General features: G+C 47.4%; 1 long non-coding RNA gene across 1 annotated transcript in view; it reads right to left on the bottom strand.

The window, feature by feature from the left end:
• Nucleotides 1-10,312: 10,312 nt before the first annotated feature.
• Nucleotides 10,313-19,295, bottom strand: part of LOC119580257 — a 184,482-nt gene continuing 175,499 nt past the window's right edge. Inside the window, exon 6 of the long non-coding RNA XR_005229352.1 lies at nucleotides 10,313-12,037. This is a non-coding gene — a long non-coding RNA (uncharacterized LOC119580257). The remainder of the gene's footprint in view (nucleotides 12,038-19,295) is intronic.

Raw genomic sequence — 19,295 nt, 5'->3', positions numbered from 1 at the left:
GCACGCCAATTTGCAACTTGTCCGGAGCGTCTCTCTCTTGCACAGCCCGAGTGCCGCCATTCGCCATTCTTCATCAGATGAGTTTGTTTAGCTCATGTAAGTTGCATGTTGAGTCCTCTTGCTCGCTGGTGTAACCTGCAACCTGCACCCCGCCGTCCGGAAATTATGCAAACATTTTAGAAGCGCCATGGAAACCGCATTCAAGTTAAATTAACATACAGTATACATATGCAATTTTGTACATTTTACATTGCAAATGAAAATGGAAAGAAGAAATTTCTGATGCTGGGGGAAAAGCCATTTCCAAATAGCATGTTTCCTTTACCGCCAATCCATATGACTTGATTCAGAGCGCAACAAAAGTTTCAGAGAATCATTCTGTAAGGCTGTTGCAATATCAAAGCGTATAAATCCCATCGAAATAGCTGTAACGCCAACCCAGAAATTACGCCCGCACTAAAACGCCGGCCTCAACCTTACTCTGTCTCATCAACGCTTTTATTTAGACTCGCGCCGGCGTAACCTCCAACTTTCCCGACACAGGAAACTCGTACTTGTTGACCGAGCCGCACCCGGACACCGGCGGAATAATAACCTGCAACTGCAATGCAACTCCACTCCGTTCTGTGCAACACCAGCTCCTGGCGCAGGTCCTCCGCGTCTCTGGCCTCCGCAGCCGGAGTCAGAGTTCCCGATTTTTGCCGCGGGCGCGATGCAAATGCCGCGGCGGGGACGAGGCCCAGACAGCCACAACGGGGGAGACAACATCGGCGCCGTTTATCAAGAGACGGAATTGCTTTCGCCGCCGCCGCCGCCCATGAATAACGGCGACACCTTCTCTCTGTTAGTGTCACAAGGGGGATTTACGGGAAATAGATACGCTGATATTAGAATAACGAGAAAAGTGAATTTATTGGACGCGATGCTTCTGTGAGACTCGATCTATCGAAGCGGGAGGAATCAGAGACGACGCTCGTTTCGACTCGTCTCTCGCTAGACGAGGACTTCCTCTCCTCTCTTCACTCGGTCGCTTTTCCCTCTCTTGCGTTTTTCCTCCAATTCTACTCTCTCTCTCTCTCTCTCTTTCTCTCTCTCTCTCTCTCTCTCTCTCTCTCTCTCTCTCTCTCTCTCCCTCTCTCTCTCCCTCTCCCTCTCCCTCTCTCTCTCTCCCTCTCTCTCCCTCTATTAATTCATACTTACACCTACACCTGTACGCACACCTGCATCCAGGATCATCTGGCGTTTCTCGCCTTAATACTTCAAGAAAAAAAGAAAATCATAATTAAAATAATCATAATATTTAGACAAAAACCTGAGTTATTTACGTGTACAAGTAAACGCAAGTCTGGTAAGCAAGGTCCGTCATCACAAGCGCATAATTATAAGCATAAGCTTCTCGTTAGCTCCGCGCTGGGCAGTCACCGCGCCATTAATCACACGCGTCAATAAGCAGGTCATCCCAGCAGGCGGGTGGACAGGGAAGCAGGCTGGGAGGTAGATAAACTGGCAAGCTGGCAGGAAGGCAGATGAGCAAACTAGCAAGCAGTCAGGCAGGCAGGTGGACAGACAAGCTAGCAAGCAAAAATGGAGACAAGTAAGCAGGTACGTCGTAAGTAAGTTGGTAGAAGAGCTGGAATGCAAGCAGTAATCGGGAAATCAGGGGAATATTAAAACCTAGAGCAAGCAAGCAAGCAGGCAAACAAGCAAGCAAAGAGCGAAACCTCAAGTACACTGAAACCATAACACCATAACTCTCTAACTCATACTCTCTTCCTCTCTCACTCTCTCTCAACCTCTCTTAATCTATCACTCTCTCCCTCTCTCTCCCTCTCTCTCTCTCTCTCTCTCTCTCTCTCTCTTTCTGTAATGCCCCCTCCTCTTGTGCGTGCAGCGACATGATACGAGGACGTCCAAACGGAAAGCAAATCTTGACATTCACCCCCCTCCCCCACCACCCCTCTCTCCCCCGCAATCATCCTCCCCCACATGCTCACTTAATTGCTTGTGAAACTTTGCTTATGAATACCTGTTTCCCACTACACCTTCGAGGTGGGGGAGTCGGACGCAGGGGAAAGGAGGGGGGAAAGGAGGGGGAGAGGAGGGGGAGAGGAGAGGGAGGGGAGGGGAGAGCGCAGGATGAAGAGATTCTGGCGAGGGGGCATTAACATACACTTTAGATTCTAAATAAGTGTGAGAGAAAAGAAGACAGGATTATATATATATATATATATATATATATATATATATATATATATATATATATATATATATATATATGGAGAGAGAGAGAGAGAGAGAGAGAGAGAGAGAGAGAGAGAGAGAGAGAGAGAGAGAGAGAGAGAGAGAGAGAGAGAGAGAGAGAGAGAGAGAGAGAGAGAAGAGAACAATTAGAGGAAAAGAGAAGAGAAGAGAAGAAAAGAGAAAAATCGAGAAGAGACAGATGAGAGAAGAAAGAGAATGGGAGAGAGAACAATGCAAACGGCAAATCTGCTCTAATTAGAAGTCTGCGGTAACCTAAGTTCCGTCTGACGCAATCTGTGACGCAGTGTGACGTCAGGCACCTGCGCGACCTCAGATTCTCGGCATTACATTGCCCTTCAAGGAAAAAATAAATAGATAATATGCAAATGGCGGTTCAAAAATCCTTGCTACGACATCGGAACGTGACCATTCATGCTCAGCTGATGTAGAATTAATATCAAGTGAGGGCCATCGCTGGGTAAAAGAGGGCCATCGCTGGGTAAAAAGAAAGAAAGAAAAAAGCCATCAGTATAAAAACGTGGTGTATCTACCCAAACAAAAACAAAACACGCCGTACGTGTCAACCTGTCTCGCAAAGGGATGTCAGCGTCAGTCTTCTAGGCAACCTCTCTGTCCTTCATCTGTTCTCACGTAAACGCTCGTCGATACGGTCAATGGCTGGCAACACACGAGACACCAAGTGCGTCAACGTCTGTCAAACGAGTGTGTCGCGCAGACGGAGACAGGCATCTCGGAATTCACGTCCCCGAGTGAGAGAGTCCTTGAGAACGTCCTGCAACCGAATTGCAACCCCGGGGAAGGGACATCGGGGAAGGAGAGGGGGGGAAGGGAAGGAAAGAAAGGAAGGGAAAGAAGGGAAGGAAGGGGAGGAAGGGGGGGGAGGTCGAGGCAAATCAACAGGGAACGATGCTGGAGTAGAGGATGGAGTGTGGAGTGCCGGGGCAGTCTTTGATGAACGGAGGGTGAGAAGGAGAGAATGAAAGAAAAAGGGAAAACAGATAATGTGGGGAGATGGGACGAAAGCGAGTATAGGACATGGGAAGAAGAAGAAATATATTACACGTACACATTCAGATTGAACATCATATAAGAAATGGAACTAAGAAAGAAAGGTAAATGAAAATAAGAAAGAAATAAGAAGGAAAGAAAAGAGCTGGAAAGTGAAGGGGAAGAGAAAATAACCCGAAAGACCAGCCAGTGTCCCCAGCGTCCCAGCATCACCCAGGCATCTTTCGCAATCAGCAGTCCCAGAGACAAACAGCCGTCGCAACAGCCGTCCCGCCCCTTATTAAGACAGGTAAACCTCCTCAGAACAGGTCCTCGTCTCCGGAAGCCCCCCCCCTCCCCCTCCTCCTCGTTCGTCCCTCGCCCACCCGCTCCCCCTCCTTTTAGCTTCCCTTCATCCCTTTTCCCCATTCTTTCCTTTCTTTATGCCTCCCTCCTTCTCCTACCCTTCCGTTATTTGTCCCACCCTTCCTATCCCCTCCCTCGCTCTTCCCTTTTTCCTATCCCCTCTCCTCCTCTCTCCTTATCCCTCCCTCCCCTCCCTTCCTTTCCCTTCATCCCTCTCTCCTTTCCCGCCCTCCGACTGCTTCCTCCCCCATACCTCCCTTACTACCCCCCCTCTCCCACCTCCTCGGCCGTATCGCAAGCCTATCTATCATTAGTTACAAATCGACCCCCTCCTCCTAATTAGCCGTGACACTAACGGGCACGTCACGACCTGCTGTTAGCTCGCTGCTCCCTCCTGCCACCTGCTCCCTCCCCCAGGGAACTTTCCCTCTCCCTCTGTCTCTGCTTCTCCCTGTGCCTCCTCCCTCTCCCCCAAGCCCTCTCTCTCTACTCCCTCCACCATTCTCCCCTTCCTTATTCTCGATGGAGTGGTGGTCTCTGGAAATAATAGGTACAAAAATGAAAGGCAGAAAGAGGGAGGAGAAGAAGAGGAGCCTGGAACGGGGGGAGGAAACTAATATTAGGATTAAGGCGATATGAAAGGATGAGGAGGAGGACAGTAAAGGAAATGAAGGATTAAGAGGAGGAGGAGGAGACGAGGAGACGAAGATGGGGGATGAGAGCGACGGCGAAAGAGGAAGGGGAGGAGGGAAATAACCCATAAAAGGAGAATGAAAGAAAAAATGTAATTTTTCTGATCGCACAAACATCTTCCCCTCAAAGACCGCATGAACCGCGCGGGCTAAAAAATTAATGATTAAATAAATATATAATCTAAATAAACATCATAAATAAGTGAGCGCACGCTTTAAAAGCCTGGAACTCAAACCGTGGGTCCTAAGGCGCAAACACACGCACTGGGGGCGAGGGAGAGGGCGCGGGAGAGACCGCGGCCGCCATGTATACGGCAACTCGAAGGTGCAACAGTCACTTTTACTTACCGTGACTTGGCATTTACTCCGGCGGGGCGTGCCTGTCGCTTATCATTATCTTACCGCCTCCTACCAGCGGGATTCAATATACTGATAACTTTGTCCAGATTTTCTGGCAGTCTGTCTGCCTGGATTGGATCGCCCGGAACATACACGCACACATGTGCGCAGACATGAATGTACGCACACACACTAAAACACCCACGCTCACTTGCGTACAGTTACATATGTGCGTACACATGCACGTACAGACACCCCGACATGTAAAGATACAGACTCAGACGTAGACGCAGCCACATAACAACACACGCACACATACATGAACGCCAACACACAGACGATGCCAAACCTGAATCATCAAAATGCAAGCAAGCACGAAAAATGAAAGTGGCAACTTGTGTGACAAATATCAAATGAGGCGCAGCAGATTCATGGCGATACGCTGCAAAGTCTGCAACATTGCGAGAGAAAAAAGAAAGACTTCGCAGTTGAATTTAGTTTGGCGAAATTGCAAATATGTAAGCAAACGAAGGTAACAAGTAGTGAAAATCATAGCAGTGATATCAACAATAAAATAATAAGAATAAGAATATGAATAAAACAGTATATAATCAAAAGAAACAAACGCACATCAAGAGGTGAATAAACAAACAAGTAAATAAATGGAAGGCAAGATCCTTTGAGACAGAATCACGGCGCTATCCAATATACTCTTCCATTATTCTCTCTTGCCCTTCCTCTTCTTCTTCATCTTCCTCCCCCTCGCTCTTACTCTCGCGCTCTCTCTCCCCCTCGCTCTTACACACACACACACACACACACACACACACACACACACACTCTCTCTCTCTCTCTCTCTCTCTCTCTCTCTCTCTTTCTCCCTCTCCCACTCTCTCTCTCCTCTTTCTCCCTCTCCCACTCTCACTCTTTCTCTCCCTCTTTCTCCCTCTCCCACTCTCTCTCTCTCTTCTCCCTCTCCCACTCTCACTCTTTCTCCCTCTCCCACTCTCTCTCTCTCTCTTTCTCCCTCTCCCCTTTCTCTCTTTCTCCCTCTCTCTCTCTCTCTCTCTCTCTCTCTCTCTCTCTCCCTCTCTCTCTTCCCTCTCTCTCTCTCCCTCTCTCTCTCTCCTCTTCCCTCTCTCTCTCTCTCTCTCCCCACTCCTTTCTCTCTCTCCCCCCTCCTTCTCTCTCTCTCCCCACTCCTTCTCTCTCTCCTCCCACTCCTTCTCTCTCTCTCCCCACTCCTTCTCTCTCTCTCCCCACTCCTCTCTCTCTCCCCCCACTCCTCTCTCTCTCCCCCCACTCCTTCTCTCTCTCCTCCCACTCCTTCTCTCTCTCTCCCCCACTCCTTCTCTCTCTCCTCCCACTCCTTCTCTCTCTCTCCCCACTCCTTCTCTCTCTCCCCCCACTCCTTCTCTCCTTCTCCGCCTCTCTCTCCCTCTTGCCTTTTCTTACCTATTACCATTATTACCCATCCTATGATACTCATCTCCTCATCCACACACCCTCACCCATCGATACGTACCCAAAACTGGCGTTTCGAGCGACGGGCACGCAAATACGGACCCCCCCCCTCCTAACCTTCCCTCAACTTGGCCCAAGCAGCCGCCGTTACCGCCACGGAAGGATAGCGATATGTTAACAGTTCAATATCAGTCACGCCGGCAACCTCGCTCTCACATCTAAATAGCGTCATCTTGCGGCCGGTGTGTCCCCTTCGCCGTGGCGTTTCCACACTTATTATATTCCCACGAGAGAGAGAGAGGGAAAAAAATCGAATGAATATTTCGCGGTATTTCTCACTTCCATAGCAAAAAACATATATAATAATATTATTAATATTGATAACAACAACAATAATAATAATAATAATAATAATAATAATAATAATAATAATAATAATAATAGTAATAATAATTATTAGTTAATTAATAAATAACGGTAAAAAAAGGAGGAAATATTTGCAAAAGTGCGTATTCTAGTCTCCTAAATATGAACAAATTTCCCTCAAACGTGTAAAAAATAAGGGGAGGGGGGTGAGGGTAAAAAAAGAAAAGAAAAGGAAAATCAAATTAGTAGAGATCATAAAAAAATAATAATAAATAAGGAAGAAGAGAAAGAGAGCTGAGAAGCTGAGAAGCTGAGAAGATGAGAGAGAGAGAGAGAGAGAGAGAGAGAGAGAGAGAGAGAGAGAGAGAGAGAGAGAGAGAGAGAGAGAGAGAGAGAGAGAGAGAGAGAGAGAGAGCGGGGGCAGAAGGAAAGGGAAAGGAGCAAGGAAAGGGAAAGGGAGGGAGGGAGGGAGAGTTGGGACAAACGCCACAGGTGCAACAACTGTCCCACTAAAGGCCCGTCAAGAGCGAAAAAGCCAGTGCTGTGAAAGCCATGCCAGACTAAGCGCATAAAGATTCCCATAACGGCTCAGGGAAATTAACCAACAAATGTGAGAACAATTAGGAGTAGGCAGAGAAAGAAGAAGACGAAGAAGAAAAAGAACAAGAAATAGAAGAAGAAGAAAATAGGGCGAAGAAGGTAGAAGTAGAAGGAAGGACAAGAAGAATTAGAAGAAAAAAAAGGTGAGGGTGATGAAAAGAAGGAGATGACAAAAGAAAAAAGAGTGAGATAGAGGCGCTGTTATCTGCCAGTCTATGCAGCTTCCGCCAACTCACTGGACGTGAACTAATTTGCATTCTCCTAATAGCTGCAACGACACGAGCCTGCGTGTGTACGACCTCCCATCGCGGCGGCATGAATATCTCAGCAGCGGAGTGAATAAGAACATGCAAATTACGTCACAAGAAGGTAATACAATAACAAGAACTGTGTAAACATCTACATCTACACATTCGCACAAACATACGCGTGAACATACATATATTGATACGTAAAATACATATAACCGTACACGCACGCACGCACACGCACACGCATACGCACACGCACACACACACAAATCTAACATACCTAAAACACACACAAAACGCTACGCTGGTTACACAAAATAACCGACAACCCCCCCACACACAGCAATAATAATAACGAAAGTTTTAAAATGACTACCAACAGTTAACGGCGCTTCGACCCAATAACATCCAATAACGTCTAATTTCAATAACTATCCCTAATAAAATGGGAAAAATAACGGTTCAAGCCCGCAGCAAACCGGGTAAAATTTCGAACTCTTTTAGCCTTTTAGAGAGAGAGAGAGAGAGAGAGAGAGAGAGAGAGAGAGAGAGAGAGAGAGAGAGAGAGGGGAGAGAGAGAGAGAGAGAGAGAGAGAGAGAGAGAGAGAGAGAGAGAGAGAGAGAGAGAGAGAGGAGGAGAGAGAGAGAGAGGAGGAGAGAAAGAGACAGAGAAAGACAGACAGAGACAGAGAGGAAGCGGAAGAGAGCAAATATAATTCCGACGCGGAAAATGGATGCCAGTAAATCACCCGCTAAATAAAATGGAATGAAAGATAATTCAATCAACTTGGATCAAACGAAGGGGGTCATGCAAGAGATATTAAAACGGAGTGAGGTCAATCAACAACACGGGCGAACGGGAAGGGCGGGATTGGAGCTGGAGAAATGGGAGAGAGAAGGGAGAAAGAGATAGGAGAAAGAGGAGTTGACGGAGAGGGGAGTGGAGGGAGAGAGAGAAAGAAAGGGAAGGAAGGAAAGAAAAGGGAGGAAATGATGAAAGGAGAGAGGGAGAGGGAGAGGGAGAGGGAGAGAGGGAGAGGGAGAGGGAGAGAAAATGAGAGTGAGTGAGTGAGTGAGTGAGAGAGAGAGAGAGAGAGAGAGAGAGAGAGAGAGAGAGAGAGAGAGAGAGAGAGAGAGAGAGAGAGAGAGAGAGAGAGAGAGAGAGAGAGAGAGAGAGAGAGAGAGAGGAGAGAGAGAGAGAGAGAGAGATGTGAGACAGAGACGGGGATAGCGAAATACACATACACAGAGACGGACAGATCAGCAACTAAATGAACAAAGCTTCTACTCTGCAAGACCTCTCCTCCTCACCCCCCACCCCTACCCCGTCTCAAGCAATCCCCCCGCAGCGGCCCCGCCTCGGAGACCCTTTGGGGAGCGATTCAACACACACTTCGCTTCGTTATCTCGTGGGTGATGAGGCGCGTTAAAACCAATAGACGTTCCTCTCAAACTGGCTAAAGGCTTTAAAAACACACACACACACACTCACAAAAGAGAGACAGACAATAAAAGAGACAAAACAAACACAAAAACACTTTCACAGAAGAACTACTTTTTTTCCCTAAACCCATTCACAATTACCCGCTCGGAGGGCATTCATCCCAGTCACTCTCGCCTGACACTCGTTGAGCCCAATCAGCGTCCAATTCAACAGTCAGAGCCCAGTTCCCAAACGCCGGTCGAAGGACGTTCCATTTTCTCGGCCTTTTAAAACCTTCCGCGTGTCAAATGGGCTGCGTTCGTCATCGGGCGACTCTTGTGAAGCCATTTCCGCCCCGGACTCAGTAAGCAAGATCGCGTACGCGGGGAAAGGCGAGACATGAGGGAGCGGCGGGGGAGATGATACGGAAGACGATATCAGCGAAGAGAAGGGAGTAAAAGGTAAAGGTAGAGAGTACAGAGGTGAGAAGAAGATGAAGAATAAAGGAGAGAGAGAGAGAGAGAGAGAGAGAGAGAGAGAGAGAGAGAGAGAGAGAGAGAGAGAGAGAGAGAGAGAGAGAGAGAGAGAGAGTAGAGGAGAGGAGAGAAAAAAAAAAGATAATAGTAGAGGAAAGAAAACCAGTAGACAAGAAGAGAAAATAAGGGAAGAGAATACAAACAAGAGAAGAGAGTAGAGAACAGAGAACGTAGAGAGGACAAAAAACAACCAACCAAACAAAAAAACAACAAAAATAAACAAAAAACAAATAGAGACCAGAATATAAAGCGTTAGTAAAGACTTTACACGCTGACGCTATTATTAACAGGCATGATAAATCAGGATCCGGCCCGCTGCGCCCGCCCACCGCACACTACAATATAATTATCACAACTCGACTACCAATTCCCCTGCTTTTGACACGTGCACCTCACCTGCCTCCTCGGGAACGCATACAAAGCATAGGAACCCACGTAATTGTGTGTCTGCCTGTCTGTCTGTCTGCCTGTTTGCCTCCTTGTCCTCCAGGAATATTAAACTATTTTCTGGCTGATTTAGGCGGGAGGGAAAGGGGTGAGGAGTGCAGTAAGGAAGGAAGTGAGGAGGGAGGGAGGAATGGAGGGAAAAGGGAGGGAGGAAAGGAGGGAAAAAGGGAGGGAGGAAAGGAGGGAAAAAAGGAGGGAGGGAAGGAAGGAAGAGTGGAGGGAGGGAGAGAGGGAGGGAGAGGGAGAGGGAGAGGGAGAAGGAGAGGGAGAGGAAAAGAGAGAGAGAGAGAGAGAGAGAGAGAGAGAGAGAGAGAGAGAGAGAGAGAGAGAGAGAGAGAGAGAGAGAGAGAGAGAGAGAGAGAGAGAGAGAGAGAGAGAGAGAGAGAGAGAGAGAGAGAGACAGACAGACAGAGAGAGGGGGGGCGGAAGATGGGTGATACGGAATAAGAGAAACAAAAGACGAAAAAACAAAAACGAAAAAGCAGAGACGAAGGAGACGGAAAAAAGAAAGAGAAAAAGAGAGATCGACAAAACAAACCGAATGACAGAGAACCGAAAAAAAAACGTAAAAGCGAGCGGCAATAGAAGGGGAAAGGGGGGGAAGGGAGACGTGATAATGCAGTGTCCCCAGCTGGTGACGCAAGAACAACGATACGATGTTAATTAGAAACTTTTGCGCGCGTCTCAGCCTCGCTAATGACTTGGCTCCGTCGATTGTGGAAATTCACATTAAAGGAGGCGCGTTAGCGAGGCAGTTCGAGGGAATTAGCTGCTATGGCGGAGGGGGAAGTGATTCCAGAAGTAATACACGGATCCAAGGGACACAAACTTTTAGAAAGGAGGAAACGATTCACGAAAACACACACTAATATGAAAACAAAAAATAAATAAATAAACAAGATTAAAGCAAACGGACGTGACGAAAAAAAAAAATCGGTTCCCAGAAACAAAACCCTCATCTTCGTCCCATAACGAAAGAAAAGAAAATACAAAAAGAAAAGAAAAGAAAAAAAGAAAATAAATAAATAAAACAAAAGAACGAGAAAAGCTCCCCTCCCCCTAAAAAAAATAAATAAGAAAAAGCGACTTGAAAGCAAAACAGAAGACAATAAAGCCGAAATAATCCCGAAATAAACCCCACGCGACGGAATCTTCATGCGAGCCTCACGGACGCGAGGTTGGCTTCGAGGAGAGATGAGGAGGCCGCGGAGGGAACTCGTGTTTGCGCTGCAATTTACTTGGGAATCATTCGCTTTAAGAAGCAGTTGCAGTTTGCTTCTTGGTCTTATTCTCTTTCTTCGTCGTCCTCTCCTGATCTCTTCTTCTTCTTCTTCTTCTTCTTCTTCTTCTTCTTCTCCTTCCGTTTTATATTTGTTTTATTCTTCTACTTGTTTCCCTTTTGATTTTTCTTGTCTTTCCTTATCTGTTTCTTATTGTTTTTTTCTTCTCCTGCTTTTGTTTATTTTTGCTTCTTTCTCTTTTTTCTTTTTCGGTTATTAATTCATTTCCTTCTGGATCATTTTTTTTCGTTTCACCCTTCTTTAATTTTCCTTCTTAATATTTGTTGTTTTCTAATTACTTTTTTTTTAGTTGCAGTATTTTCCTTTTTTACCTAGCATTTTTCCCTTAATATACACTTTTATCTTTACCACTCTTCACCATTGTATGTTATCACCATCAACATCACTAATCACATTATCACTATCATCACCATCATCATCATCATCACCATTATTACCACCATTACCGTCATCCTTTTCATCCCCATTATCACCATCACCATCAGTATCACAACTATACTCATCTTCATTTCCGTCGCCAACGCTCAATACAATTCCTCATGCACCAATCCTCTAAATTTGCTAATCACTACTGCAATTCGTTTTCGCCGGAGTAATAACGATAATGACACCATCAGCAACGGACAACTGGCACGCAGACTATCTTTCACGTGATATCCGTATGCATCTGATAAAACAGATGCATGAGCGGATACTTGGTTGGATGAGGCGTGAAAGTGGGTTAGTAGGTGAATAAAGAAATATTAAATTCATGAACCAGTGACAAACACATACCTACTCATGCACGTACGTACACACGCACGCACAGACACAGATACAGACACACACACACAGACACACACACACACACACACACACACACACACACACACACACACACACACACGTCCAACAACACAAGGCTAACTTACCCTCTCAATGTAAACTAGAAGAACGCAAGCAAGCAAGCACTTAACCACAGATACTCCAACGCAGTCAGCTGTTTGTCTTTACCTTGTGGAACCTGCAATGGAGGAAGAGAGATAATTAGTGAAAACGTCCGTTTTTTGAGTGAAGACATAATGACAAGTTTATACAAGACTGGCGACAGAGAATAGATATTATTGTTCATTGTTCGTTGGCATACAGTTCCCTTACGCATATCTCTCACTGTCTGTCGCCGCCCCTGTCACTGTCACTGTCACTGTCACCTCCCACCTGCAAGACGTGGATTATTCCGGGTACTTTACGCGCGAGGGAGGCAGTAATAGTCGGGGCGGGTCGGAGATGATGCTTTCAGCTAAAGCCCTTTGGAGTTAACGAAATTAGTTTTGGCAACCGAGGCAGCATCTGCTCTGCCATTCCCGCGCACACATCCCATTATCACCAAAGCAATTCTATAACTAGCATAACACCCGCGCTTCCCCTCCTCTTTCGCCTGCCGAGTAGGGGACAGACAGCCGCCGCCGACGCTGTGTCACCTCCAATAACATCAATAAACCTGTTAAAAATACGGAATCTTTAAAGTCCCAATCCGCCGACGGGTGTTGAGCGCAACATCAAACAAAAAGTGACACGAGTGATCACGCCTCGCATGCAACACGGCTCAGAGTCAGGAGAGGCAGGGAGGAGAAGGAGAAGGAGAAGGAGGAGGAGGTGGTGGAGGCGGATGGGAGGGGGAGGGTTGTATCATCCGTTTCTGTCTACAAGTCTCACATATCCCGCCCCATGCTCTCTTGGTCTTTATTCACTCACTTCTCTTCTTCTGTACACGTTTCCCGTCCTCCACCCCCTCACTTGTTCTTTTACTCTGCGTGTCTGTCTGCATGTATTTTGTCTGTTTGTCTGTCTCTTTCGTACTCTGCGTGTCTGTCATTCTTTTTACCTTATTTCTTTCTTTTTGTCTGTCTCTCTCTCTCTCTCTCTCTCTCTCTCTCTCTCTCTCTCTCTCTCTCTCTCTCTCTCTCTCTCTCTCTCTCTCTCTCTCATTCTCCCTCTCGAACACAGCTCTTTTAAACCTTCATCCTTTTCTTGCATTTCTCTTCCCAATCCCATTCCTTCTTCCCTCAAAATTTACCTACCATCATCGCACATAATTAATCCCATCCCCATTTTTTTAGTTCCCCATTTCTCTTCGTCCTTTCTCTCTCGCCCACTGATCTTGCGCATTTCTTTAACATTATTTTATTTACTTATCATTAGCATTTTTGCCCAGGTCCGGGACAGGGTGAAGAGGACAGGCCGCGCGAGTGCCGGGACGAGGGCGGTGAGGGTGACAGCGAGCATAAAGGCAGACCTCTGGAGGCGCATGTGGGTGACGGCGGGACTAACGGGACCCGGATGGGGGCGTGAGCGTACCTAGGAAGGGGGAGGGGAGGGGGAGGGGAGAGAGATAGGAGAGAGAAGAGGAGGGAGGGAGGGAGAGAGGGAGAGGGAGGGAGAGGAGAGAGAGAGGAGAGAGAGAGAGGAGAGAGAGAGAGGAGAGAGAGAGAGAGAGAGAGAGAGAGAGAGAGAGAGAGAGAGAGAGAGAGAGAGAGAGAGAGAGAGAGAGAGAGAGAGAGAGAGAGAGAGAGAGAGAGAGAGAGAGAGAGAGAGAGAGAGAGAGAGAGAGAGAGAGAGAGAGAGAGAGAGAGGCTAAACAGCTGCAATACATACACATTACAAACGACTTACTACCGCCCACGAATAATAATAAAAAAAAGTTCCCACGCGTCACAACATCACAAGAAAGGGATCCTAACGAAGGAGGGCGGCTGATCCTCGAGCGATGATGAGGACATCCATCAAGCGTTCGCTGAAGGGGTGGGTGGGTGGGTGGGGGGAGGGGGAGGAGGGGGAGGGGAGGAGGAGGAGGAGGAGGAGGAGGAGGAGGAGGAGGAGGAGGAGGAGGAGGAGGAGGAGGAGGAGGGGGAGGAGGAGGAGGAGGAGGGATACGGCTGAGTAATTGAGTCAAGTTCTATTTGTGAATTTGTCTTTCCGGGAAAAGTGGTTTGTGCTTGAACAAGGTGAACGAGACCGATATGCAAACATCCCGGACTTATGATTGTGCTTGATCATCTGACACTTTTTTTTTTTATATAAAAGTGCGACATAAACCGATTATCTTATTTATGCCTTTGTTCACCATCACCACGAAATTCATCTGAGTTACAAAAACTGCCAATTTCTTAAGAGAATACAACGGCACACAGGAAAACAGATTCCATGCAGCAGGAAAACTGAATTCCACGACGAGACATCAGTGCCGGAGAAAAGGACGATCCAATTACCAGGTTTCTCGGAAAGCGTAAAGAAAACGAACGAACGGAGAAAAAAAAAAACAATATCCAATATCAAATAATTACGATAATGAAAAAAAGAAAGAAAGAAAGAAAGAAAGAAAAAGAGTAGCCTTCCCCAACGCGTCTTAAAATGGAAACGTATCGCCCGGGCCCCGTCTGGCACAAACAGACACGGAAAACGGATTCCTTTTTCGCCCTCATGTCCGCCATTGTGTGCTCATGTTCACCAAGTTGAACTCTCCAGCCGAGTGGAAGGGGCCGATGCGAGGGAGGAGAAGGGCGTCCCCTGGCTCTAACCCTGCGAGCGAGGGCGGAAAAGGGGGGAAAACGACGAGAAAGAAGAAAAGAGAAATGGATGAGCACCGGCAGAGGATGAGGACGCGACTCACTGATTACCGGAACATCACCGGAGTTTTCTCGCCAGGAAATGTAGAGGAAAACAAGAGCGAGGGGAACACACGCGTTCGCTTGGCAAACATGCGCTCTGTCTCCTGATCGCTCGTTCCTTCCGTCCGTCCGTGCGTCCCTCTCTTCCTCTCCCAATGCTCCCTCGTGAAATGTATGAAGTGAAGAAACGAAAAGAAAAAAAAAGAGAGAGAAAAAAGAAAGCGAGGACGAAGCCACGTGGACAAACAAGACAAGACAAAATAACACTTGTGACGACAGAAGCAGACGAATGAAGACCAAAGACTGTTCTTCCAATTATGGAAGCGCAAAATCTCTCAACAAATAAGAAAGAGAAAAAGCGAAAGAAAAAGACCTCTTTTACCATCCTCAAAAAAGTCAGAGAATCAATGAAAAGGCCTGAAAGAAGAGAGAGAAAAATAAAAAGGAATAAAGAGTGAATTCGAGGACGAGGGCGACCGAGAGATCTAAAAATGCAGGATTTACTGGAAGTCTTCAAAGTCTCCTTCCGCTGATGAGAGGAGTGCCAGGGAGAAACTCTTTAAATAGACCCGCTTCTTTCTGGAATAGCGTGGCATCTGCTGCATGAGCGTTGTGCTCCACCGGCAAGGGGGATTTGCGCCACGGCCTTTGTTGGGCGATTTGGCTGCAGCTCAGGACTGAAGACGGGGACAAGGAGGCCGCAAACACCCACTTGCGCTTTTCTGACTCACTCTCTTGCTTAATTGCTCATTCCCTCCTACGCATTTATTACCCTTTTCTTCTAACTTTCTCTGTCTGCCTGCCTGCCTGCCTGTCTCTCTCTCTCTCTCTCTCTCTCTCTCTCTCTCTCTCTCTCTCTCTCTCTCTCTCTCTCTCTCTCTCTCTCTCTCTCTCTTCTCTCTCCCTTCCTCTTCCTCTCTCTCTCTCTCTCTCTCTCTCTCCTCTCTCTTTCTCTCTCTCTCCCTTCCTCTCTCTTTCTCTCTCTCTCCCTCTCTTCCTCTCTCTCTCTCTCTCTCTCCCTTCCTTCTCTCTCTCTCTCTCTCCCTTCTCTCTCTCTCTCTCTCTCTCTCTCTCTCCTCTCTCTCTCTCTCTCTATCCTCGTCTCCCTCCCTTCCTCTATCTCTCTCCTCGTCTCCCTCCCTTCCTCTATCTCTCTCCTCGTCTCCATCCAATGTTCTCTTTCTCCTTGTCTCCCTCCCTCTCTCCCTTCCTCCCTTTCCCCCCCCCCCCTTCCTCTTCTTCTATCCATCTCCATATTCTTCTCCCACCTCCCATCCTCCCTCTATTTACCTTTACCTAACATGCAATATCCCTTGCACTTGGCCCCCCCTTCTCCCCTCCGTCGCCCCCCCCCCCCCCCCCCATCCCCAAGACAGCATTTTCCATCCCAAAAGCGCGGCTCCAAGCAACGCTAATCTCCCTGGAAGGCTAGCTGAGACCCGGGCTAATGTATTCCGTCCTGGAAGCCATGCTGCTCTCGCTCGAAGATCTCGCTCTCATGGTAAGTGATTTATCCTGCGAGTCCGCCGGAGGAGATGAGCAAAGGTCAGAGGATTTCCACGAGACGGCTGGATGCTGCAGGAATTCACCTGCTCCACTCCCTGGCGGGGGGCGGGGAGGGGGGAGGTGAGGGAGGAGAGGGGGTGAAGCTCACTCCTACACCTGTCTGAGGGGCGCGCTGCATCCTATGTGCGTCTTTCCTCTTTTCATCCTACGCCTGTGTCTCTGAGTCGAGTATGCTTTGATTCCTTTAATCTGCTGGTCAATGGGCATTCCGATTTTGTTCAATATCTCATTTTCCTCCGATAATGCACTCACACGAGATCTGCCTTTACCCGTGACAACTCGATACCCACCGCAAGGAAAACCACTTCGGAATCCCACTTTCACACTCCCTCACCCACTAATACACACTTAATCACCTTTTTCCACCTGCTTAATCCACGTCTTTCGCAAACCCACTTATCTCCATACATTTCAACAAAAGCCTCATCACTTCCGCCCTCACACTTCGCCTCATCTCCGCCCTCTGCGCACGCCCACACGCACAACGGTGAGAACGAATTCGCAAGACAAAAAAAACAAAGGCAACGGGAAGACACAAGGCCAACTCTCTCGCAAGATCGAAAGAAGAGAGAGAGAGAGAGAGAAAACTAACGTAAAATATCTCACTCGCCTAAATATACAGTGAGAGCAACGCCCAAACTCCATTAGTGTAAAAAGCTCTAAATATCAGAGGTTGTCGATATTCTCATCAATTTACTGCGTGAAGCTCCAGCAGTCCCATGACCCGAGCAATCCCGGCGATGAATTGCTGCCAAAGGCCACGAGAATGGGGGTCTAATTTTCTTGTCTCTTTATCTATATCTCACTCTGTCTCTGTATCCTATCCTATCCCCCCCCTCTCTCTCTCTCTCCAGAGGGAGAGGGAGAGGGAGAGGGAGAGGGAGAGGGAGAGGGAGAGGGAGAGGGAGAGGGAGAGAGAGAGAGAAAGAGAGAAAAAGAGAGAGAGAGAGAGAGAGGAGAGAGAGAGAGAGAGAGAGAGAGAGAGAGAGAGAGAGAGAGAGAGAGAGGATGAAAGAGAGAGAGAGAGAGAGAGAGGGAGAGAGAGAGAGAGAAAGCGAAATAAACATCGAGGGGAAAAAACAGAACAAGGGTCACCATAACCTGGGCGCCGCAAGCCCCTCGCCGCACGCCCCGCAGGCACAGACGCAGGCCGGCCTCCCGGCGCGCACGAGAGCGGCGGCCCCGCGCGTGCTGGCACTGCTCGGGCGTCGGCGGGCCTTGGCGAGACACAACTTAATAAGATTGCTTCTCCTCTCCCCTTTTTTTCTCTGATTTTCTTTTCCTGTTAATGTTTTGTTTGTTTTTCTTGGCATTTCCCGGACATTATCTCTTGATCTTATCTTTATTTTCGTTTTGGAATTTTCTTGTTTGGCTATTGTTTTATTCTTGTTTTTTTTCGGTTGTAAGATTATCTTTTTGTTTCTAATTTCTTTTCCAATTTCTTTATTCTTTTCCACTTTTTTACTTCCCCATGGTTTTCTTCATTTATTTTTCCTTTATCGTTTTTTCTCCATTCTTTGTCATGTACGGTTTTTCAATATTCCTCTTCTATTCATTATTCTTTTTTTTTCTTCACACCCTTCTTCTCTCATTATTTTTCCGTATTAATCTTTCTTTACCCTTTCATCCTCTCCTCTCTTCTCCCCTCCTCCTCTCTCTTCTCTCCTTTCCCCTCCCCCCTCCCCTCCCCATGACCTGCTAGCCAAACCCTGCCCTGTATATGCCTCTCAGGCTGTTTAGAAAAGACCCAAACACGCGCACGAACACTAAAATTTGATACGAAAGACGAGACAAAGAGAGAAGGTGAGTGAAGAGGGGAAGGGCGGAGAGGAGGAGAGGGAGATAGGGGAAGGAGGAAGAGGGGAGAAACTGAAGGAAGTGTGATTAGAGACTACAGAAGGGAAGAGGAGGGAACAAGGCGAGAGAGAGGGAGGAGGGGAGAGGGATAACGGAGATGGGGAAGGGAAGAAGAAGGGCAAGAGGAAGGCTAGAAAGAGGGGAGAAAGGGAGAAGGACAATACAAACGCAAGGGTCAAAGGGAAGCACTGACAAGACTCTAAAGGCATGATGAGACTTGATTTCATCTCCGAGAAAAATGGTTGAGGATTCTCGTCTGCTCGCGATAATCTTTTTCCAGTTCTTCCTTTACTTCTTCTCCAGGTATTCCTTCCCTTGTCTTTTCTTTTTCTTCAATCCTCCCCTACCTTTTTCTTCATCCCTTTCCTTACTCCTTTTCTATATTTGGAATTTCCTCCCTCCCCTTCCGCCCTGATCTTTTTTCTCCTTCTAATTCTTCTTCATCTTCTTTTTCTTCTTCTCCTTCTTCTCTTCCTTCTGCTTCCCCCCCTCACCCCCTCCTCCTCCTCCTCCTCCTCCTCCTCCTCCTCCTCCTCCTCCTCCTCCTCCTCCTCCTCCTCCTCCTCCTCCTCCTCCTCCTCCTCCTCCCCCTACTCTTTCTCCTTCTTCTCCTCCTCTTTCTCCTTCTTCTCCTCCTCTTTCTCCTTCTTCTCCTCCTCTTTCTCCTTATCCTTCTTCTTCTTCTTCTTCTTCTTCTTCTTCTTCTTCTTCTTCTTCTTCTTCTTCTTCTTCTTCTTTTCATCCTCCTCCTCCCCCTACTCTTTCTCCTTCTTCTCCCCCTCTTCCTTCTTCTTCTCCTCCTCTTTCTCCTTCTTCTTCTCCTCCTCTTTCTCCTTCTTCTTCTCCTCCTCTTTCTCCTTCTTCTTCTCCTCCTCTTTCTCCTTCTCCTTCTCCTTCTCCTCCTCCTCCTCCTCCTCCTCTTCCTCCTTCTTCTTCTTCTTCATCTTCATCTTCATCTTCATCTTCATCTTCATCTTCATCTTCATCTTCATCTTCATCTTCATCTTCATCTTCATCTTCATCTTCATCTCCATCTCCATCTCCATCTCCTTCTTCTTCTTCTTCTTCTTCTTCTTCTTCTTCTTCTTCTTCTTCTTCTTCCTCCTCCTCCTCTCCTCCTCCTCCTCCTCCTCCTCCTCCTCCTCCTCCTCCTCCTCCTCCATCTCCATCTCCATCTCCATCTCCATCTCC

The sequence above is a fragment of the Penaeus monodon genome, chromosome 13 (genome assembly GCF_015228065.2).
Source record: "Penaeus monodon isolate SGIC_2016 chromosome 13, NSTDA_Pmon_1, whole genome shotgun sequence".
NCBI classification, from domain to species: Eukaryota; Metazoa; Arthropoda; class Malacostraca; order Decapoda; family Penaeidae; genus Penaeus; species Penaeus monodon.
The sequence above is the reverse complement of the archived record's forward strand: the minus strand, read 5'-3'. Positions and strand labels throughout refer to the sequence as shown.